Below are 17,384 nucleotides of genomic sequence, written 5' to 3'. Positions count from 1 at the left end.
AGAAGTTGGAAAGGCCAGGACATTTTCCCTAGAGTGTAGGAGACTGAGAGGTGAACTTATAGAGGTCTATAAAATCATGAGAAACATAAGTAAGGTCAATAATCAATAGCTTTTCCCCATGGTCTTGGTGAAGAAGTTAGAAAGCCACAATGGATCTGTTCCATTTTTACTTCTATTTCCTGACATACTGGGGATTCAAGGGTTAAACATTTCACTGCTAAAAAGGACTCACTGCGGTATCAATTGCATACCTGTCCTCTTACAGAATGAGGCAGAACATTACAGTGGCGGGGCGGGTTGCTGGCTGACTCTCAGAGAACTGAATCCTCTGGATTCCACTTGCAGCCTCAGGCAAAAGTATTTGTCCTCCCTGGACAAGACTTGGTCATAACCCTATTAACTGCCGCCTGCTCCATTATCATGCTTCCCCTTCCTATTAACATAAGTATGTGAATCAACACATAGAGTCATAGAGATGTACAGCATGGAAACAGACCCTTCGGTCCAACCCGTCCATGCCGCCCAGATATCCCAACCCAATCTAGTCCCACCTACCAGCACCTGGCCCATATCCCTCCAAACCCTTCCTATTCATATACCCATCCAAATGCCCTTAAATGTTGCAATTGTACCAGCCTCCACCACTTCCTTTGGCAGCTCATTCCATACACGTACCACCCTCTGTGTGAAAAAGTTGCCCCTTAGGTCTCTTTTATATCTTTCTCCTCTCACCCTAGACCTATGCCCTCTAGTTCTGGACTCCCCAACCCCAATGAAAAGACTTTACCTATTTATCCTATCCATGCCCCTCATAATTTTGTAAACCTATATAAGGTCACCCCTCAGCCTCCTACGCTCCAGGGAGAACAGCCCTAGACTATCCAGCCTCTCCCTATAGCTCAAATCCTCCAATCCTGGCAACATGCTTGTAAATCTTTTCTGAACCCTTTCAAGTTTCACAACATCTTTCCGATAGGAAGGAGACCAGAATTGCATGCAATATTCCAACAGTGGCCTAATCAATGTCCTGTACAGCCGCAACATGACCTCCCAACTCCTGTACTCAACACTCTGACCAATAAATGAAAGCATACCAAACGCCATCTTCACTATCCTATCTACCTGCGACTCCACTTTCAAGGAGCTATGAACCTGCATTTCAAGGTCTCTTTGTTCAGCAACACTCCCTAGGAACTTACCATTACATGTATACGTCCTGCTAAGATTTGCTTTCCCAAAATGCAGCACCTCACATTTATCTGAATTAAACTCCATCTGCCACTTCTCTGCCCATTGGCCCATCTAGTCAAGATCCTGTTGTAATCTGAGGTAACCCTCTTCACTGTCCACGACACCTCCAATTTTGGTGTCATCTGCAAACTTACTAACTGTATCTCTTATGCTCGCATCCAAATCATTTATGTAAATGACAAAAAGTAGAGGACCCAGCACCGATCCTTGTGGCACTCCATTGGTCGCAGGCCTCCAGTCTGAAAAACTACCCACCACCACCACCCTCTGTCTTCTACTTTTGAGCCAGTTCTGTATCCAAATGGCTAGTTCTCCCTGAATTCCGTGAGATCTAACTTTGCTAATCAATCTCCCATGGGGAACCTTGTCGAACGCCTTACTAAAATCCTAAAGATCACATCTACCGCTCTGCCCTCACCAATCCTCTTTGTTACTTCCTCAAAAAACTCAATCAAGTTTGTAAGACATGATTTCCCATGCACAAAGCCACGTTGACTATCCCTAATCAGTCTTTGCCTTTCCAAATACATGTACATCCTATCCCTCAGGATTCCCTCCAACAACTTGCCCACCACCGCGTCAGGCTCACTGGTCTATAGTTCCCTGGCTTGTCCTTACCACCCTTTTTAAACAGTGGTACCACATTAGCCAACGTCCAGACTTCCGGTACCTCACCTGTGATTTTCGATGATACAAATATCTCAGCAAGAGGCCCAGCAATCACTTCTCTCGCTTCCCAAAGAGTTCATGAGTACGCCCGATCAGGTCCTGGGGATTTATCCACCTTTATGCGTTTCAAGACATCCAGCACTTCCTCCTCTGTAATTTGGACATTTTGCTAGGTGTCACAATTTATTTCCCTCCAGTCTATATCTTCCATATCCTTTTCCACAGTAAATACTGATGCAAAATACTCGTTTAGTATCCCTCCCATTTTCTGCAGCTCCACACAAAGACCGCCTTACTGATCTTTGAGGGGCCCTATTTTCTCCCTAGTGATTATGAAGAATACGATAACCAGTCCCTGTAATCCATCCACTAGTTACCACAGGACAGCGACAATCACTGGGCAATGTAAAAATTATAGTTACCTATCTTAATCAATGTAATGGCAATCAACCATGTAACTTATAGACCTTTTGTATTATTCCTTTGTGTGTAGGGCAGAGATTCGTGGAAGAGTGTCACCCAAGTAGACGCATGACTACTTTTGGGGACTTTGAGATTCTCTCGCCAGCTGTCTGATAATAAAGCATTGACCGTTGTACAGAAACTTGTGTTGTCCGGATTTATGGAACAAAATATTTATCAACATTTGGTGCCTTGAATAGGACCTCAACATAGGGAACGTCTCACTGGGCTGAGTAAGTGACACGAAAGTCTGAATTGAACAGAATAGAGTGGTAAGGGTGCCCCTGGATATTTTGCCCCAGACTGCTCCTTATGTCCAGCCAGACAATCTGTCCCTTGCCCAGTGGAACTGGTACCTTGAAGAGGGTGAACAAACCACCCTGACCCAGCTTGTAAGGTAGGAAAGTTTGGTCAGATTGCTCTGAATTGCTACAGGGTGACATTGGCTACTCTGTATTGTTCCTGTAGGATAAAGGTTGGGATTAGGGACCCCGATCAGGGAAGTGGTCATCACGACTTGACGGATTCGGTTTAGGGAGCTGTCTCTTTCGGATATGGCCAGTGGATATTAATTCATAATAAAGAAAGAGGGCAGGCTCGGTAAATTTCTCACCCTGCAGTATTGATATGGTGGGTGGAAATTGTTTATAGCAGAGCAAGGAGTCATAAGGTAAAATGGGACAGTCCCTCTATGTATCTGGGAAGGGGGACAATCTGTGAGAAAAGACCTGATCAGAAAAATGGTTATAGGGGTTGTAGGCTCCTCTGAGAGTTTGGTCATTTTGGTAAATTGTCATATACAAATTAAAGGATATCCAGTTTGAATTTTTGAGTGATTGTGATGGTATTTGTGGTGAATGCGTCATTTGAATGGTGAATTGATTCCAAAACTATGGCTTAGTATTTTTAATTGCGATTGCATCAAAACAATTGCCCAGGATGCCAGTGTTTAGTCGTGTCTGTGTGGGTTTTGTGTTGTTGTCTGTTCTTTGTTTCTTGTTTGTTTGCTTCCAGAACACTGGGCTGCATTCTAAAATGCCAAAGAAAGGCTGTTGCCGGGGAGAAGTAAGTCTTGTCTCACCGAGGGTGGCCAAGCGTCAGTCCGCTGTTTCATGGAGGACACAGAAGTGCCCCATTGTAAGAGTAAGGAGAGAGGAAATAGAGGATGGGTGCAGAGACCCTTTGTGGGGTTGGGTTCATGTGATCCAATGCCTGGATGTGTTTGGGAAGGTGGCTGGGGGGCATCAGTCACCTAAAGTTAAAGAGATCTCAGACAGCATCCCCAGGGCTCTTTCAGGAAGCCCTTCCACCACCCCGTCGCCCTATTCCCCTCAGGACCCCCAAAGTTACCGTCAGTGCTGAGCAATCTGACCCTCGGGTGCACCAGGTTGTTGCTTTCGTCCCTCCTGGCCACGCAGGGGCAGCCTGTTACAATGCTCGACACTGGGGCTACAAGTTACTCGTGTCAGTACTCAACAGGGTCCTAGTGTCCGGTGGGAAAGCGCGGGTGATTTGTGAAGCTTATCTGCTTATTTCTTAACAAAAAATAATCTAAACCTAACATTGAGGAAAATCACCTCAGACTTTAACATTTGTTCATTAAGTGGTGAAATTACAGTGAACTTTATATAGTTTAATGGTGGATCTAGATGTCGCAAACCAACAATATTGTTTTCAGAAAATGATACTGGTTGAATTGAATCTTTGTTTCGGACTTTCTCCACTTAATTTTAAGACTGCTGCATCTCCTTTGTCAGTATGGAGAGCCAGCCATAGTTTTATTCTATATCAATTTCCCTTCCTCACTGAGAACTGAAGTGTCAGTTCAACATTACCTTGCAAAACAAATCATGTAACAAAGGTTAAGATACTGTTGTAAATATCGGTGTTCTTGGGTTCGTCATTATTTGTGCACACAAAGCATCTTGACGAGACTTTTGTTAATGCTGCAGTCATTTCATAGCCTAGGACATTACAAATGAGCAATGACTGATCAGAACTGCTCAAAAAAACAAATTGAAAGACTAGAACCAGAGTTGGAAACTGCACATTCTACATTATAGCATTGGATTTTGATTAAATGAATTTCCAGTTTATATTGAAGACTCTTAACAAAACTCTTACTCGATAGGAAAAAAAACCTTGTGATTTGGTCAGCTAGTGGGAGATGCATGTAATTGAACAATCTTGATACAATTTCTTATATACAGTACTAAGCAGATTTGAATCATTTCTGTGAGTTTGAAATCTGTTCGTTCTTATTACTTCATAGTCGTGATGTCTAGTCACTTGTTCAGATTCCATCTCTCATGAAATATGCTTATTACTCAATATTTTAGAACAATTCGTACTATCCTGAACTGCATTATCACAGTTAGTTAATTGGCAAGGCTTTATACCTTTCCACATTGTCAGGGATCTGTGTCATTGCCTCATGGTTACTTTAAAGCACGGCTGCATTGATTAATGTTCAATTGGCGACAGAAGTGATGGCAATACGAGGAAACGTGTAGATCACATAGCAAGTGAAAAACCGTCAAGGGAAAGTGAGACTTTCTCTGTTCCTCATGCAAAGCACTGGCACCGAAACAAGAGATTGAATACCCTTCTTTGCGGTAGCCATTTTATTTTTACTCGATAAGCTTGTCTAGGAGTAGGACACATCTAATTGATGGGATTTTTTACACTACTATTTCTAGACTATATGGAGGCAATATTTCTCTTTGATGTTAAAATTGGCTGTATTAATGACATGTAATTTAAAAAAAGGAACACGAGAAACAGTGTAAGGAAGCTAAAGCTAAGAAAGATAAACAAGAGGGGCTAAAGCAACAAAGCTGTAGATCCCGAGTTCAGGCCTGGGATACCGACCCTGTTTGAGGAGGGTGGGGATGACACCAAGATAGAGGAAGAATGGGGATGCTATCCTAGTGTGCCGAAACCGCCAGTTGAACTACCCCCGACCCCGTTCCCGCCACCGTACCTGAGTCCCAAGAGACCTTGCGGCACCCTGTGACCTCTGCGCTAGAGTTCACCATCTCTATGTCACCCCAAACTATTTTCCCCACCAGGCTGTTACCGAACCCCAAAGCAGATGAGGAAGATGAGCCGCCAACCATGGGGGTTTATGTGCCATGGAAACCCCAAAAGATGATCATGATAATGAATCAGGGTCCGGACCATAAAGATAAGCCTGTCCAATTCGCCCAATACATCTAGCGCACAATTCAAACTACAATGCAACACCCCGAGATCTGTTTGCCCTCTGTTGTATGATCTTGTCACCAGAAGAAGTTAGTAAGTGGCAGGAACAAATGGGCGAGGGTGACAGAAAGAGACCAGTGCTGAAAATGTGTTGCTGGAAAAGCGCAGCAGGTCAGGCAGCATCCAAGGAACAGGAGAATCGACGTTTCGGGCATAAGCCAGAAAGAGACCAGTCCACACTTATGATGATTTAAGCGACAGATTCAAAGATGACACCTCGAGTGTCACGAACATGGTACGCACATATAACATGGATTGGTCTGAGAACACCAGGACCCAGATGAGGAGAGCCCTTATTTATTACTGGGATGGCCAGAATGACCCCAAGTTGCGCTGTAAAGGTCACACAAAAACTGAGTTTGTTCAGCTGCCCCATGATCACAACATACTTTCAGCCAATGCTGAGGAATTTCATTGGAACCAGAATACCACAGGCCTGCCACTTAAACATGCAGACTTCACTTTTTACATGGATGGCAGCTCCTTTGTTTCATTGGTGAGCGACATTCCTGATACGTGATTGCTACAGATTGTGAAATAATAGAGCATGCGGCGTTTGAATCTCCGCTGTCAGAACAGAAGGCTGAATTGTTGCCCTCACTCAGGCTTGCATTTTGGCAGAAGGGAAATCGGCCAATATTTATACGGACTCTCGCTATGCTTTTGGTGTTGTCCATGACTACAGTGCCTTATGGGAGCATAGGGGATTTTCAACCTCCACAGGGCAACCCATTAGTAACGCCTCATAGTTACCGTCCAGCCTAGCTCGTACTTGTGCCGCTGACAGAATCTCCAAGTGCAAAGGGCAAATAGATGCCGCCAACAAGCAGGCAGCCGAACACCCCACTTTCCTGGTCCCTTTGGGCTCACAGCACCACCTAGTCACAAAAAGTATAAGAACGGGTATGCCAGACCTGGGTGAGATACGTCACTTATGGGGGTCGCCCCTGCAGAAGAACACACACTGTGGGTCACAGATGGGATACACCCCTTGATGCTCATACCAAATTGTGGATGACCCCTGCGGGACAGGTCTGTGCTCCTTCTTTGCTTTTACTGATCCTAGTCGATTATATACATAACTGTACGCACCTACATAGGGAGGGAATGGTCAGCACTTTGCAACAGACCTGGTGGCGCCCTGACTTCCAGAAGACAGCTGAGAAACGAGCACAAGCATGTTTGATTTACAAAATGACTAATGCTGGAAAGGGGATGCTTTGCAGTCCTGGGAGTACCCCCTTGCCTGGTGGGCCTTTCAATTGTTTACTACTGTATTTCATAGAATTACCCAGAGTACAATGTTGTAAGTATTGTTTGGTAATAGTAGATGTCTTCAGCAGATGGATTGAAGCAATCCCGGCAACGGACAACACGACTGCAACAGTGGTAAAAATACTACTGAGGGAAATAATTCCACACTATGGACTCCTGGAGACCATTGGCTCAGACAATAGGCCACACTTCGTGGCTAAAATTAACCAGAGGATTTGCAGGGAACTCATGTTAAACAACAATTCCACTGCACCCACAACCCAAAAGCAGCTGGAGTGGTGGAACGAACAAATGGTATCCTAAAACAATAAGCTGGCAGCTAAAATAAGAAACAGGCCTAAGTTGGTTGACGGTCCGACCCTTGGCCCTGTTCCACATGAAGATTACCCTTTCAAGCAAAACTTGTCTGTCTCCTGCTAGCCAAGGAGGGTGGTACCTATGCTATTGGGCAGAGTGCTGCCCCCTACACCATTGACCTCTCTAAACACATCACACAGGAAATCCAGATTCTCCAAACTATTGACAATGGATTTAGCAAAGACATAGAGGGATGGCCACTAGGGTGCATTCTTGGAGGACTGGGAGGTTTACTGGTACATATAGGAATTACAAAACTAATTGTAATCGCCTGCATTCAAGTGCTCTGGTGTTTATGGCCACTGTTGTCCAAGTGTTTTTGTTATAGGCTCTGAGGGGACCTAGTTCAATGATCACTAGGAGGGAATGAGGAAGTTAGAAAGCCACAAAGGGATCAGTTCCATTTTTACTTCTTTTTCCAGACAAACTGGGGACTCAAGAGTTAAACATTTCACTGCTGAAAGGACTCACTGCGGTATCAATTGCATACCTGTCCTCTTACAGAATGAGGCATAACATCACAGTGGTGGGGCGGGTTGCTGGCTGACTCTCAGAGAACTGAATCCTCTGGACCCATACATGTGGATTCCACTTGCAACGTCAGGCAAAGATATTTGTCCTCCCTAGACAAGATTTGGCCATAACCCTATTAACTGCCGCCTGCTCCATTATCATGCTTCCCCATCCTATTAACATAGGTATGTGAATCCCACATTGAGAACAAGCAAAGTCCTTCTGTTTAAATCTCTTCCCATCAACACATGGTTCTGAAGAATACAATAACCAGTCCCTGTAATCCATCCACTAGTTATCACAGGACATTGACAATCACCGGGCAATGTAAACATTATAATGACCTATCTTAAACAATGTAATGACAATCAACCATGTGACTTATAGACCTTTTGTATTATTCCTTTGTGTGTAGGGCAGAGATTCGTGGAAGAGTGTCACCACAAGTAGACGCATGACTACATTTGGGGACATTGAGATTCTCTCGCCGACTGTCTGATAATAAAGCATCTAATGTTGGACAGAAACTTGTGTCGTCCGGATTTGTGGAACAAAATATACATCAACAGTGGAGTCTAAAGCTAGAGACACAAGTTTAAGGTGAAGGAGAGAGATACACAAGAGCCCAGACGGGCAATTTTTTTCTCACAGAGGGTGGTTTGTGTCAGGATAGGGCTGCCAGGACTTGTGGTGGAAGTGAGTACAATTTTGTCATTTAAGAAACATTTAGACTGGTACATGGATGGGATAGGTACGAAGAGATATGGACCAAATGCAGGCAAATGGGACTAGTTTAATTGTGAAAATTGGATGGCATGGGCAGGTTAATCCAAAGGCCCTGTTTCCATGCTGTAGACCTCTATGACTCCATAATTGGATCTTGAGCTTCCCATCAGATCTTGAGTTGACAACCTGTCACGAAAACAGGATTCTACACTAATTGGAGGAGTGAATATAGAGGGTGATGAATGGAGTGCCAATCAAGCTGACTGATAATAGGATATAAAAGTCTGGGGTTTTTGTTGCTGGAACAGTAATCCAGAGACTCAAGTAATGCCCTGGGGGCATGGGCTTGAGCCCTGCCATGTTGATGATAGAATTTGAACTTTAAAAATATCTAGTTAGAAGTCCAACAATGACCATGAAATTGTTGATTATTGTAAAAATCTACCTGATTTCCTGACCTGGTCTGGACTACATGTGACTCCTAACCCACAGCATGTGGTTGACTCTTAATTGCCCAGTTGTCACACAGTTGTGTCAAATGCTAAGACGTCTCAGAGAAAAAAAACAAATTAGGCCAGCAGCACTGACCTTGGCATCAGAAGCAAGGACAGCAAACTCAGAGTCTGCACAACCTTCCTTACCAAGGTATTGGGGATCATGCCAGAATTGGAAACACCATCGTGGATGATCTTGATGCATAGTCTCCGAGTGAAAGGACAACATTTTCGAACTGAGATGAGGAAGAATTTCTTCAGCCAGAGGGTAGTCAATCTGCAGAACTCATTACCACAGAAGGCTATGGAGGCCAAGGCATTGAGTGCATTTGAGACAGACAAAGACAAGTTCTTGATTAGTAAGGGGAAGGTTATGGGGAGAAGGCAGGAGAATGGGGTTGAGAAACATAGCCAGGATGGAATGACAGAGCAGACTTGATGAGCTGAATGACATGATTCTGCTCCTATATCTTGTGGTCTTATGGACAGTTTCCTCTCTGATTCCAACTAGATTTTGCGTGAGGGCTCCTTGGTGCCACATTCGGTCAAATGCTGCCTTATATTATTAAGGGCAGTCACTCTTATCTGATCTCTGGAATTCAACTCTTTTGCCCATATTTATTCTAAAGCTGAAAATAGATCTGGAGTACTGTGCTCTGGCAGACTTCAAACTGAGCATTGGTGAGTAGATTGTTGAGGAAGTGCCCTGTGATTGCATTGTTGAAGATACTTTTCATCAAACTGCTGCTGACAGTGCACAAATTGATGAGGTGCAATTGGACTGGATTTGTTTTGTAGATAGCACATACTTAAACATTCTTCCACATTCGCATTTCTAAAGAAGGGTCAATGGACCTGTTTTCTCTCCACAGATGTTGCTAGACCTGCTGAGTTTCTCCAGCAATTTCTGTTATGAATTTTTCACATTAATTTCAAACATCAATTTTGGCGCTGTACTGGAAAAGTTTGGCTCGGGGAGAACTGGTTCCAGAAAATAAGTCTTCAGTATTACAACCAAAATTCTATCAGAGCTGTGTCGAGTGCTTGTAGTCATTTCTTAATATCATATTGTTCGCACTTAATTGTCTGAAGATTGGCATGCATGATAGTGGGGACCTCAGCAGGGTCAAGGCTGAGATGGACCAACCATTCAGCACTTCTAACTAAAGATGTTTTCTACTGGTTCAATCTAGTCTTTCGCACTTTTGTGCTGGGCTTTGTCATTTTTCAGATGTCTAATTCACAGGAAATGGAAGGGCAGAGGCCAGCAATTTTATAGAAATCAAAGCAAGTTGTTTTTATGATGGTACCAGAAGCTGAGTTGAGAGTTCAATACTCTGCAGTGATGTATGTATCTTTGTTTCAGCACGAACAATAACCATAGAGGGAAATGTTAACAATAGCTGACCATTTTTGACGTCCTTTTTTCTTATCGATAACATAATATTTAGGAGAAATTACAAATAAGAAAAATAATTCTGATAATAATATCCTACTGTAAATACCTCACCACTTACACATAAATGCACCACCAAATATTTCATAATGCAATGTTCTGTCACAAACAAACATTTCATAGACTCCTCTGAGACTACCTTCACCCAGTTCCTCTCAATTAGTCCTCTGAACCATGCAGGCACCCAGCTTGCCATGAGCAAGGCAATTAAAATGTTGCATTTGTTTATAAGTAATTTCTAATTCTAAGGAGAAAAACTATTCAAGTTTGAAAAATATGACCTGGTTGCTTTCTGAGCAGCTTTCCATGATTCTAACAAAATACTGTGATGTGTAGTAATTCCATGCAGCAATTGTTCTATTCTGACATACAATTAATATTGACATTTATAACAACTCATCCGCATCTTGTTTTATACCAGGTTTGAACACCCCACGAAGCTGCCATAAATTTGAATGTACCCTTCAGACATAAAATTGGTAAAATTAATATCACAAAACATATTAATGGTGAAGCAAAAATTAAGAGCTCTAGTTCCCAAATGTTGACTAAACTGTGACAGTACATTATTTGTTGCTTTTGGAACCTGAGTACAGCATTAAACCTTTGAACTCTGATATTCAGTATCATTCTGTGCACACGGCAATGTACTTAATTATTTCATTAATATTGTACCTTAGACTTCTCATTTATCTTTCATGATCCTGAATATTACCCAGTGTGATGAAATAAACTTTGAAAACAGACCTTCATGCTTCTAGATATTTCTTCATACATGTAAATTGATGTGATAATGGATTTGTTGTTAATATCTTCATTACTACAGCGTGCTTGGTATAATTATTTTTCCATCTGATTTGATAAAATAACTTGTTTGAAAAATATCAGCATTTAACTGAGTATTAATACAGTAAATTAAACAGAATAAGCAATTCTCTATATGATGGGAAATATAAACATTTTTAAATAATTAATATTACTTTGATGATCTCTGCTCCAACATAACACACATCCCAGTAGTTATTTTAGCATTTGATAATTATCGCTGAAGTTGTTTTCTCTTTTGTTTGTCAGTAAATATTAATTCAGTGTGCAAAGCTAATAGAGATATCTTATCTAAAATTAATTTAAAAGGAGATTGTCCTTTTTTCAAATGGAAAATTCAATTATAGTTGATTCAAAAGGCTTCTCAGGCTTTTTGTTCTGAGGCTGTGTCATGGAGAAATGGAATTTAGCAAGAATTTTACACCAGCTGGGGAATTAATTTGCTTTCCCATAACTTTCATGACACAATTATTTATTTATGGCCAGATACTGATCTATAGCTTTCACATGTGACTGCCACAGTAAACCAGCTGATAAATTTCATGCCTATCCAACTTTAAACATTCTCAACAGTCTAGTTGTGCAAAAGTTAGTACTAGCTCACAGAGAGCACCAAATTTCTTGTCATACGCCTGGCGGATTAGATTAGATTACATTACATTACAGTGTGGAAACAGGCCCTTCGGCCCAACAAGTCCACACCGACCCGCTGAAGCGCAACCCACCCATACCCCTACATTTACCCCTTACCTAAGGCAATTTAGCATGGCCAATTCACCTGGCCTGCACATCTTTGGACTTTGGGAGGAAACCCACGCAGACACGGGGAGAATGTGCAAACTCCACACAGTCAGTCGCCTGAGGCGGGAATTGAACCTGGGTCTCTGGCGCTGTGAGGAAGCAGTGCTAACCACTGTGCCACCGTGCCACCCACGGAGAATCTCATCTGAATCCTCAACACCAGCTCCATAGCCAAGAAAGCCCAGCGCAGGCTGAGGAAAGCCCACCTCCCATCCTGCCTCAGCCATCCTCACCATATTCTACAGAGGGTTCACTGAGCATTCCCTGAGCTGCTGCATCACTGTCTGTTTTGGGAATTGCATCATTTCAGATCATAAGACCCTACAACGGATAGTGAGGTCAGCTGAGAAGGTCATCAGAGTCTCTCTTTGCTCCAATACAAACATTTACTCCACACGCTGCATCCAAAAGGTTAAGAGCATTGTGTGGAAAACCCCACATGGTTGATTGTTGTTACATTGTTTAAGATAAGTAATTATAATTTTTATGTTGCCTGGTGATTTTCAATGTCCTGTGATAACTAGTGGATGGATTACAAGAACTGGTTATCGTATTCCTCATAATCGTGTGTTGATGGGAAGAGATTTAAACAGAAGGACTTTGTTCTCAATATGGGATTCACATACCTATGTTAATAGGAAGGGGAAGCTGAAACTCTTCCTCCCTGCCATCTGGCAGCAGATACCGGAGCATTCGGTCTCTCATGGCCCGACTGTGTAACAGTTTCCTCCCCCAAGCCATCAGGCTCCTTAATCCAGTACGATTTCCCATCTGAAATTCTTTGCACAACTTCAAATTGCTGCTAGAAAAATGTCTACTATTTATCATCTTTCTGTTAGTATAAATATATTAAATGCTGAGATAGACAGATTTTTAATCATTAAGAGGCACACCAAGTATGATCTTCACAGCAAGCGTAATCCGACAAAAATGCAGAGAGTGGTAGCAACTTTTATACATGTTCATCTTTGATCTCACAAATGGTTTGACTTGGTCAACTGGGAGGGACTGCATAGAGAGTCCTCCTCAAATTTAGCTGTCTACAGAAATTCATAATCATCTCCACCTGCTGCACAATGACACTTAAGTTGCAATCCTTACCAATGGATTCACCACGGACCCAATATACATGCAAACTGATGTGAAGCAAGGCTGACTTCTGAAGGAGGATCACTGGACTTGAAATATGAACTCTGCTTCCTCTCCACAGATGCTGCCAGACCATCTGAATTTCTCCAGCAATTTCTGACTTTGTTGAATCAAGGCTGTGTCATCAAACCAATGCTTTTCTCCTCCTTCATTGCTGCAACAATACACTTCATATCTCTAAAGTATCCTGCTGTTGGGGACTATTTTACAGAATAATTTGCAAGCTGTTCAAACTGCATTAGGTGACTGGGGGCAGATGTTCGCAGGTAAAGAGACAGCTGGAAAATGGGAAGCCTTCAGAAATGAAATAACGAGAATCCAGAGAAAGTATACTCCTGTCAGGGTGAAAGGGAAGGCTGGTAGGTATAGGGAATGTTGGATGACTAAAGAAATTGAGGGTTTGGTTAAGAAAAAGAAGCATATGTCAGGTACAGACAGGATAGATCGAGTGAATCCTTAGAAGAGTATAAAGGCAAGAGAAGTATACTTAAAAGGGAAGTCAGGAGGGCAAAACGGGGACATGATATAGCTTTGGCAAATCGAACTAAGGAGAATCCAAAGGGTTTTTACAAATGCATTAAGTACAAAAGGGTAACTAGGGAGAAAATAGGGCCCCTCAAAGATCAGCAAGGCGGCCTTTGTTTGGAGCCGCAGAAAATGGGGGAGATATTAAACGAGTATTTTGCATCAGTATTTACTGTGGAAAAGGACATGAAAGACTTTGTGCATGGGACATGACTGTAGGGAAATAGATGGTGACATCTTGCAAAATGTCCATATTACCGAGTAGGATTGCTGGATGTCTTGAAACACACAAAGGTGGATAAATCCCCAGGACCTGATCAGGTGTACCCGAGAACTCTGTGGGAAACTAGAGAAGTGATTGCTGGGCCTCTTGCTGAGATATTTGTAACATTGATCGTCACAGGTGAAGTGCCAGAAGACTGGAGGTTGGCAAACGTGGTGCCACTGTTTAAGAAAGGTGGTAAGGACAAGCTAGGGAACCATAGACCAGTGAGCCTGATGTCAGTGATGGGCAAGCTGTTGGAGGGAATCCTGAGGGACAGGATGTACATGTATTTGGAAAGGCAAGGACTGATTAGGGATAGTCAACATGGCTTTGTGCATGGGAAATCATGTCTTACAAACTTGATTGAGTTTTTTGAGGAAGTAACAAAGAGGATTGATGAGGGCAGAGCAGTAGATGTGATCTTTATGGATTTCAGTAAGGTGTTCGACAAGGTTCCCCATGGGAGATTGATTAGCAAGGTTAGATCTCACGGACTACAGGGAGAACTAGCCATTTGGATACAGAACTGGCTCAAAGGGAGAAGGCAGAGGGTGGTGGTGGAGGGTTATTCTTCAGACTGGAGGCCTGTGACCAGTGGAGTGCCACAAGGATCGGTGCTGGGTCCGCTATGTTTCGTCATTTATATAAATTATTTAATTGTGAGCATAGAGGTATAGTTAGCAAGTTTGCAGATGACACCAAAATTACAGGTTAGTGGACAGCGAAGAAGATTACCTCAGATTACAACAGGATCTGGACCAGATGGGCCAATGGGCTGAGAAGTGGCAGATGGAGTTTAATTCAGATAAATGTGAGGTGCTGCATTTTGGGAAAGCAAATCTTAACAGGACTTATACACTGAATGGTAAGGTCCTAGGGAGTGTTGCTGAACAAATAGACCTTGGAGTGCAGATTCATAGATCCTCAAAAGTGGAGTCGCAGATAGATAGGATAGTGAAGAAGGCATTTGGTATGTTTTCCTTTATTGGTCAGAGTATTGAGTACAGGAGTTGCGAATCATGTAGCGGCTGTACAGGACATTGGTTAGACCACTGTTGGAATATTGTATGCAATTCTGGTCTCCTTCCTGTTGGAAAGATGTTGTGAAACTTGAAAGGGTTCAGAAAAGATTTACAAGGATGTTGCCAGAATTGGAGGATTGGAGCTATAGGGAGAGGCTGAACAGGTTGGGACTGTTTTCCCTGGACCATCAGAGGTTGAGGGGTGACCTTATAGAGGTTTACAAAATTATGAGGGGCATGGATAGGATAAGATTAGATTAGATTAGATTCCCTACAGTGTGGAAACAGGCCCCTTGGCCCAACTAGTCCACACCGATCCTCCGAAGAGTAACCCATCGAGACCTATTTCTCTCTGACTAATGCACCTGACACCACGGGCAATTTAGCATTGCCAATTCACCTAATCTGCACATCTTTGGACTGTGGGAGGAAACCGGAGCACCCGGAGGAAACCCACGCAGACACGAGAAGAATTTGCAAACTCCACACAGACAGTCACCCAAGGCTGGAATCGCACCTGGGCCCCCGGTGCTGTGAGGCAGCAGTGCTAACCACTGAGCCACCGTGCCACCCTTGGATAATTGGACAAAGTCTTTTCCCTGGGATGGGTGAGTGCAGAACTAGAGCGCATAGGTTTATGGTCAGAGGGGAAAGATATAAAAGAGACCTAAGGGGCAACTGTTTCATGCAGAGGGTGGTATGTGTGTGGAATGAACTGCCAGAGGAAGTGGTGGAGGCTGGTACAATTGTAACATTTAAAAGGCATTTGGATGGGTATATGAATAGGAAGGGTTCAAAAGAATATGGGCCAAGTGCTGGCAGGTGGGACTTGGTTGGGTTGGGATATCTGGTCGGCATGAACTGGTTGGACTGAAGAGTCGGTTTCTGTGCTATACATCTCTAAGAGTCATAGAGTCAATCTCCAGCCCAAAACGATGATCAGTTCAACCTCTGCTGTTGAGCTGCAGGACACAAATGACACCTGTGTGCACACATTCAAGCTGAGCTCCAAACTGAGTGGCATGGGGGCTCAGTGGTTAGCACTGCTGCTTCACAGTACCAGGGATTCAGGTTGGATTCCCACCTCAGGCGACTGTCTGTGTGGAGTTTGCACATTCACCCCGTGTCTGCGTGGGTTTCCTCCCACAGTCCAAAGATGTGCAGGTTAGGGTGAATTGGCCAAACTAAATTGCCCATAATGTTAGGTGGATTAGTCAGAGGGAAATGGGTCTGGCTGGGTTACTCTTCAGGGGGTTGGTATGGACTGGTTGGGCTGAAGGGCCTGTTTCCACACTGTTAATACATTTATAGAAGCATCCGAGACAATAGGCTTCAGTTTAAATATCTGTCAGACAAATGTCCACTACCAGTCAATGACTTGCTTCCCACATAATCCTAGGATACATCCCGTCAGGCCTGGGGGACTTGTCTATCCTCAAGTTATTCAAAATGTCCAACACATCTTCCTTCCTAACAAGTATCTCCTCTAGCTTACCAGTCCATTTCACACTCTCCTCTTCAACAATACGGTCCCTCTCGTTTGTAAATACTGAAGAAAAGTACTCATTCAAGACCTCACTTATCTCTTCTGACTCAATACACAGTCTCCCACTACTGTCCTTGATTGGACCTACCCTCGTTCTCATAATTCTCATGTTTCTCACATACGCATAAAATGCCTTGGGGTTATCCTTGATCCTATCCGCCAAAGATTTTTCATGCCCTCTCTTAGCTCTCCTAATCCCTTTCTTCAGCTTCCTCCTGGCTATCCTGTATCCCTCCAACGCTCTGTCTGAACCTTGTTTCCTCAACCTTATGTAAGCCTCCTTCTTCCTCTTTACAAGACATTCAACCTCCCTCGTCAACCAAGGTTCCCTCACACGACCATCTCTTTCCTGCCTGACAGGTACATACATATCAAGGACACGTCGTATCTGTTCCTTGAAAAAGTTCCACATTTCCACGACATCCTTCCCTGACAGCCTGTGCTCCCAACTTATGCTCCTCAGATCCTGTCTTACAGCATCGTATTTACCCTTCCCCCAATTGTAAAACCTACCCTGTTGCACGCACCTATCTCTCTCCATAACCAAGGTGAAAGTCACAGAATTGTGGTCACCATCACCAAAATGTTCACCCACTAACAAGCCCATCACTTGTCCCGGTTCATTACCAAGTACCAAATCCAACATGGCCTCCCCTCTGGTCGGGCAATCTACATACTGAGTTAGAAAAGCTTCCTGTACACACTGCACAAATACCGCCCCATCCAATCTACTTGATCTAAAGAGCTTCCAATCAATGTTTGGGATGTTGAAATCACCCATGAC

The sequence above is a fragment of the Chiloscyllium plagiosum genome, unplaced genomic scaffold (genome assembly GCF_037043375.1).
Source record: "Chiloscyllium plagiosum isolate Xiang-an unplaced genomic scaffold, Cpla_swu_hap1 HiC_scaffold_5, whole genome shotgun sequence".
NCBI lineage: Eukaryota > Metazoa > Chordata > Chondrichthyes > Orectolobiformes > Hemiscylliidae > Chiloscyllium > Chiloscyllium plagiosum.
Note: the sequence above shows the minus strand (reverse complement) of the source record.